Here is a 6,751-nt window from a genome sequence, read left to right on the forward strand (position 1 = left end):
AAAAAGAAAGCCGGCATTACAGAACATTCTTAGCAAAATATTTCATGAGGAAGAGATGAAAAACAACAATGCAAATCAGCAACGGGAGGAACTAGCTTAAAGGAATAGCCAAATAAAGGAGAAACCAAATCATGTCAAAAAACAAAAATGAGTCAAATGACTGGGAATACAAATCATATCACAATAATAACCCTGAATGTTAATGGCCTGAACTCATCAATCAAAAGACATAGACTGGCAGATTGGATTAAAAAGAAAAATCCAACAATATGCTGCCTGCAAGAGACTCATCTCATAAAAAGAGATACCCACAGACTAAAGGTGAAAGGATGGGAAAAAAACATACCATGCACATGGACACAGGAAAAAAGCTGGAGTATCCATCCTCATTTCAGATAATGTGGAAACTATCAGTAATGTGAAGAGAGAACCTACAGAGTGGGAGAAAATTTTTGCCACTCATACTTCAGATAGAGTACTAATTTCCAGAATATATAGAGAACTCAAAAAACTCTACACGAAGAATACAAATAACTCAATCAACAAATGGGCTACGGAAATGAACAGATGCTTCACAGAAGAATATCTGCAATCAATCAACAAACATATAAAAAAATGTTCACCATCTTTAGTAATAAGAGAAATGCAAATCAAGACTACACTAAGATTCCATCTCACCCCAATTAGAATGGCGATTATCAAGAACACAAGCAACAATAGGTGTTGGCGAGGATGTGGGGAAAAAGGTACACTGATACATTGCTGGTGGGGCTGCAAATTAGTGCAGCTACTCTGGAAAGCAGTGTGGAGATTCCTCAGAAAACTTGGAATGGACCCACCATTTGACCCAGCTATCCCACTCTTCATCCTATACCCAAAGGACTTAAAATCAGCATACTACATAGATACAGACATATCAATGTTCATAGCTGCTCAATTCACCATAGCCAGATTGTGGAACCAACCTAGATGTCCTTCAAATGATGAATGGATAAAGAAACTGTGATATATATATATATATACAATGGAATATTACTCACCTGTAAAGAATGATAAAATTATGGCATTTGCAGGCAAATGGATGAAATTGGAGAATATCATGTTAAGTGAGATAAGCCAATCTCAAAAAACCAAAGGACGAATGATCTTGCTGGTAAGCAGATGATGACACATAATGGAGGGTGGGAGGGGTTAGCGTTAGGGTTAGGGTTAGGTTTAGGGTTAGGGTTAGGGAGGGGGGAAAGAATGGAGGAAGGAAGGACTGTATAGAGGGAAAAGAGGGATGGCAGGGGTGCGGGGGAAGGGAAAAAATAACAGAATGAATCAAACAACATTACCCTATGTAAATTTATGATTACACAAATGGTATGCCTTTACGCCATGTACAAACAGAGAAACAACATGTATCCCATTTGTTTACAATTAAAAAAAAAGAGTGGTTTTGTGCTGGGGTTGTGGCTCAGTGGTAGAGTGACTGCCTGGCATGTGTGATGTCCTGGGTTTGATCCTTAGCACTGCATATAAATAAATAAAATAAAAGGGCCATCAACAACTAAAAGAATATTTAAAAAAAGGACTGGTTTTGTCAAAACTAGTACTTGAATGGCTGAAACAGATATACACCAATTAGCACCATCACATCCCAAGAAGGGAAGCATCTCTTTTGCTCACTTTAGCTGGAAACAAACCTCAGGCACAGGTTTGCTCTGACTCCTGACTCAGTATCCTTGACCGCTGACTGCAGCAAATGTGTCAGGACCATAGCTGTGTTAAGCAGGTCCCTGAGAGGAGCCCAAACTCACTTAGCAAAATGACCTCCTTTCAACATCATGGGGTTTCTCTCCACCAGTAGCCCCAAGATTGTTTAATGAAATTAAATGAATCTAGTGATAAATCTGAATTTACCTCCCTTGGAAAAATTATCTTGATGACTTCCCAGCCTAGATCTTGGAGGGGGGAAATGCTTGTTATTCTCAGACATTGGAAAGAAATCCCTTATTTAATGCATATAAAGCAAAATAATTTTTAAAAGAAAATGCACAAGTTGAAAGGAAACAAAAGAAAAAAATGCCCTTTTACTTTAAATGACTAAGGGAGAAAATATCCAACTCTTAGAAATGGTTTTCTTTGTGATCTGAGATCACAGGTGATTGAAATAATGTTTGTCATTATTTTTCTGTTCAGCATTGTCGGCAACAAGCAGAATTTCTTATACAATCACAAAAGTGGAGATGTGTCTTTAAAATAATTTAAGTGTGATAGTAATAGGTTAATCTGGAATGTGTATGAACTGGTTGCAGCAGACCCACACTTTTTTTCATGTGGGTGGGTTGGCCTGCTTGGGGTCCAGGCATGGATTTGCAACTCAGTTCCCGCAAATCAGTGTATTGATTCCTTTGGTTTCTACTTTTATTCAGAAATTAACATATGATTCAAGTTGACCCAGTGAGACTCAGTTCCAGGAATTTCTGTTTTCTCAGGGAGTTTTGAACTGGTAGATGTACATGGCAGAAGCAGTCAGTTGCCATTTGGCCTTGGAATGAATGCAAAGGCAGAGGAGATGGTTTTGTTAATTATATTTCTCTGTACCTAGATGTCATGCTGGAAGTTAGTGCACCCGCAAACTTTTATTAAAACTAAAGTGTGTGTGTGTGTGTGTGTTACCAGGAATTAAACCCAGGGGTGCTTAACCACCCACCCCATTTAAAATGTTTTATTTTGAGACAGGGTCTTGCTGAGTTGCTGAGGCTGGCTCTGAACTTGTTATCCTCCTGTCTCAGCCTCCCAAGCTCCTGGGATTACAGTCATACACCACACGTCTAGTTAAAATTTATATTTTGAGCTATATTTTAGCTTGTGTGTGACTGTGACCAAAATAACCAACAAGAGCAATCAGAGGAGGAAAAGTTCATTTTGGCTCACAGTTTTAGAGGCTGGCTCCATGGAGGCCTATTCCGTAGCTCTGGGCCTGAATGCTAACTGAACAAAATTGCAGTGTTGAGATTGCAAACCTGCAATCAGTCAAACCTGCAGGAAGGTCAGTGTTATTAGAAACAGGGAAGAGTATGGCCTAGTGATGTCTTCTCTTGACTACATCTAAGCAAGTGGCAAGTTAACACAGAGCCTCCAGCTTTGGCATAGTTCTCTTGGTAATTCACAGAGCTGACAAAAAAGAATCAGTAAGGCAACAGAAAATATGAATACAAATAAGTTGATTACTGAATTCACCTTCTGAAGGCCATCAATAAAACACTAGGTAAGATTAACCAAGGACAAGTGAAAGTCCACACAAACATTAAACAATAATCATTTTATAAGTCACATTCTTTAAAGACAGTGCAATTAAGTCAACATCCCATGAAAAGACAACTAAAAATATCATTATTTGGGAAAGTTTAAGAACAAGTAGGTAGCTGAAAATAAAAAGGGCTAGGGATGTAGCTGAGTATTTAGTTGCCTCTGGGGTGGGTGGTTGGTGGTTAATAGCAAACATCTTTATACTATTTGTAGTTTTTAAGAGAAAGTTCTTTTACCATAGTTTAATTGGCAGCATTTTTTTTATATAAACAGTGGTAGCTTATATGTGATAGAATGTAGTTTGTTTAAGCTTTGCTGCAGATTTAGCAGATCGAGAAGTTCCCACCTATTTTTAGTTCAATAAAAGTCTTTTGTTGAGGAGGTTCCTCCCTGGGGCCTATTTCCTTATCCTTTGCTCTCCACTGGAGCTGTTCGGTCGCTTGCCATCCAGGAGCCATCTTGGGACTATTGCATGGTGGAGCCTTCGAAACCCAAACCCAGATTTGTGAGGTACTGGAAACCTTCAGGGACACTATAAACTACAGGGTAGAAACTGTACTACCTCAGATCCCTATGGCTAAATGGGAAGACACACAAACAAAATGAAAAAAAAAAAAAGGGAATAAAACATTCCAAACAAACCAGGATGCTCCAATTATAGACTCCATTGACAAACCAGTAGAAGAAATGTCAGAGAAGGAGTTCAGAATATACTTAATAAAACTGCTTCACGACTTTAAGAAGGATATAAAGAGTAAAATCCGAGAGGGAAGATATCTTAAAGAAAGAGATAAGGATCCTGAGAAGAAATCTAGAAGAAATCTTTGAAATGAAAGAATCAATAAACCAAAATAAAAATTCAATGGAAAGTAGCACCAACAGAGGAACCACTTTGTGGTACCATTTCTTCAGGCAATGAAGAAAGAATATATAATTTTGAAAATAAAGGTGACCACACAGAAGATGATAAATTGCGTGACGTTCCCTCACCCAGACACAATGCCTGAACAGCAGCTGCTGAAGCCGACTGAGTGGAGCTACTGTGAGTACTTCTGGGCTGGTAAGAAAGATGGCACTGTGGCGGGGTTCGAACTGCTCCAAAAGCAACTGAAGGGCAAACAAAAATAGAAAGAAATGTCTGAATTCGTCCGAGAGAGGATAAAGATTGAAGAAGAATATGCAAAGAACTTGGCTAAGCTCTCTCAGAACTCGTTGGCTGCACAAGAGGAAGGCTCCCTGGGAGAAGCATGGGCTCAGGTGAAGAAGAGCCTGGCAGATGAAGCAGAAGTTCATCTCAAGTTCTCCGCCAAGCTGCACAGCAAGGTAGAGAAGCCCCTAATGAACTTTCGTGAGAACTTCAAGAAAGACATGAAAAAGTGTGACCACCATATCGCTGACCTCCTCAAGCATCTCGCCAGCCGCGATGCATCGGTGGAGAAGGCCCAGAAAGCCCTCACAGAGCGGCAGAGAGACCTGGAGATGAAGACCCAGCAGCTGGAGATCAAGCTGAGCAACAAAATGGAGGAGGACATCAAGAAGGCACTGGGGAAGTCCACACAGACTGGTGATGACCTCATGTGCTGGGTGGACCTCTACAACCAGGCCCAAGTCCAAGTGGTTTGAAGAGATGGTAACCACCACTTTGGAGCTGGAGCGTCTGGAAGTGGAGAGGGTGGAGATGATCTGGCAACATTTGTGCCAGTACACACAGCTGCGGCACGCGATGGACATGTTCAACCAAAGCACAGTTGAGCCTGTGGACCAACTACTTTGAAAAGTGTACCTGGCCAAAGATAGAGAGCTGTGGTCAGAGAGCACAAAATGGGCAACATTTGCCCTGTGGACATGGAGATCTAGACACGCCTGTGTGGCCCCGGGGGTCCTGCCCAGGAGAGGGGCTGGGTGTCCCACAGAGAGGAGATGGTGTCTCCTGCTGGGTAAAGCTGCCCTCCTACCCACTCTCCTGTCCACTGAGGAGAGAGGGGAGAGCTGGCCATTCCAGAAGGGTGATCTGGATGGCCCAGCTGGGGGATCCCAAATATTCCCAGGCCAAGAAGACAGACCTGCAACCCTGCCCTTGTCTCCAAGACTGAAGCCCCCAAACCCCATGCCATGCTTGTTGCTCTGAGAACAAACTGAGACTGGAACTTTGTGGTCCCTGCTGAGTTCCATAGGGGTGGCCATCACACACTTGTGCCCTTGGGTTCCTGAATGCTCCAACTGGTCCCTTTATCTCCTTAGGGGCTTCGGAAGATCAGGGGAGGGTCACCTCTGCCTCCAAGCCAATGTCAGGATCAGACTCATGAACAGAAGGCGCCATCAGCCCAGCCTGCACCTAGAGTCCTTTACAGCCCTCTATTTTTCTCATTGTATTCTGGGAGCCCAAATCTAGCTTTTCTTGGCCACTTTTCATCCCCATGAGTCTTGGGAAGGCCTGTTTTCTGTCTTCCCAGACCAACCCTGCCTAGAGAGGTCAGGATGGAACTACCTCATTCAGCAAATTAGCCCCAAGTCGGAGCATTGGATCATGGTTCCTATCAGACCAGGCATCGTCTCTGAAGTCTCTGGAAATCCCAATCCGTCCACTCCTCAGCTGCTTTCTCAAGGCAGTCCCCACCCTGCCACCCCTGCGCAGTCTCACTAGAGGGAGCTTTCCAAAGTTCTCGGCCAGCAAGGCCTCCTTCAGTTCTGTGCATGTCCAAAGGCTTTGAGGAATGGAGATACCAGCTCACCTCAGAAACCAGATGGGGTCTGTCTGCCATGGTGACCTGTCCAACACTGGGCTACCCTGACCACCACTCTCCCGGGCTGCCCACCATGGGCTTAGTGGGGCTGGGTGAGCCATATGAGAGACAGATTAGGGCAAGACCCTTTGTCATTCCGCAGATGGCTCCATCTGCTTATGCATGATGGGGTTTGGACTGCTGTCCCTTGTATGGGCACTGCAGACTTTCATGGCCATAGGAGTTTTTTGCTATCCAGGTGTGTCCGGCCACCTGGGCCTCCAGCTACTCTGAACTTTTCAGAGCCCTATGCTAAGCCCTCCCTTGGTGCCAGCACCTCCTTTCCCTCTGTCCATCTTCCCTGGAGAAGCCTGGGCCCAGTGTGATTCGGAAAGATTTTCAACATTGCCCTGGGTTCAGCCCGTCACTTCCTTCCTCTACTACAGCAAACATGATCACCACGTTAACCTGGAGAATCAGCCTGAAGGGACTGTTAGAAAAAATTGACATAGTGAGCAAGGAACAAATTCTAGCCAGAAACACATGCTCCGAGGGTCCATCTTTCTTCATCTTTCCGTCAGTGGCTTTGGATTGACCCTTCTATCTCCCATGGGGGCAGAATTCTATGAGCACGATTCACTGATCTTTCCCTCAGTTTTACATGCTAATAGTGGATAACATTAATCTTGAATCTCTTGGCGTCTCTTCCATTAAATTGGAATTGCTTTCTC

The 6,751-nt window shown here is 43.4% G+C and overlaps 1 pseudogene across 1 annotated transcript; it reads left to right on the forward strand.

The window, feature by feature from the left end:
• Positions 1-4,260: 4,260 nt before the first annotated feature.
• Positions 4,261-5,444, forward strand: LOC306650495 (growth arrest-specific protein 7-like; annotated as a pseudogene). Its single transcript has one exon. The product of its transcript is annotated as a growth arrest-specific protein 7-like (transcript).
• The last annotated feature ends 1,307 nt before the right edge of the window (positions 5,445-6,751 follow it).

Source organism: Sciurus vulgaris (genome assembly GCF_902686455.1).
Source record: "Sciurus vulgaris genome assembly, chromosome: 19".
Classification (NCBI taxonomy): Eukaryota; Metazoa; Chordata; class Mammalia; order Rodentia; family Sciuridae; genus Sciurus; species Sciurus vulgaris.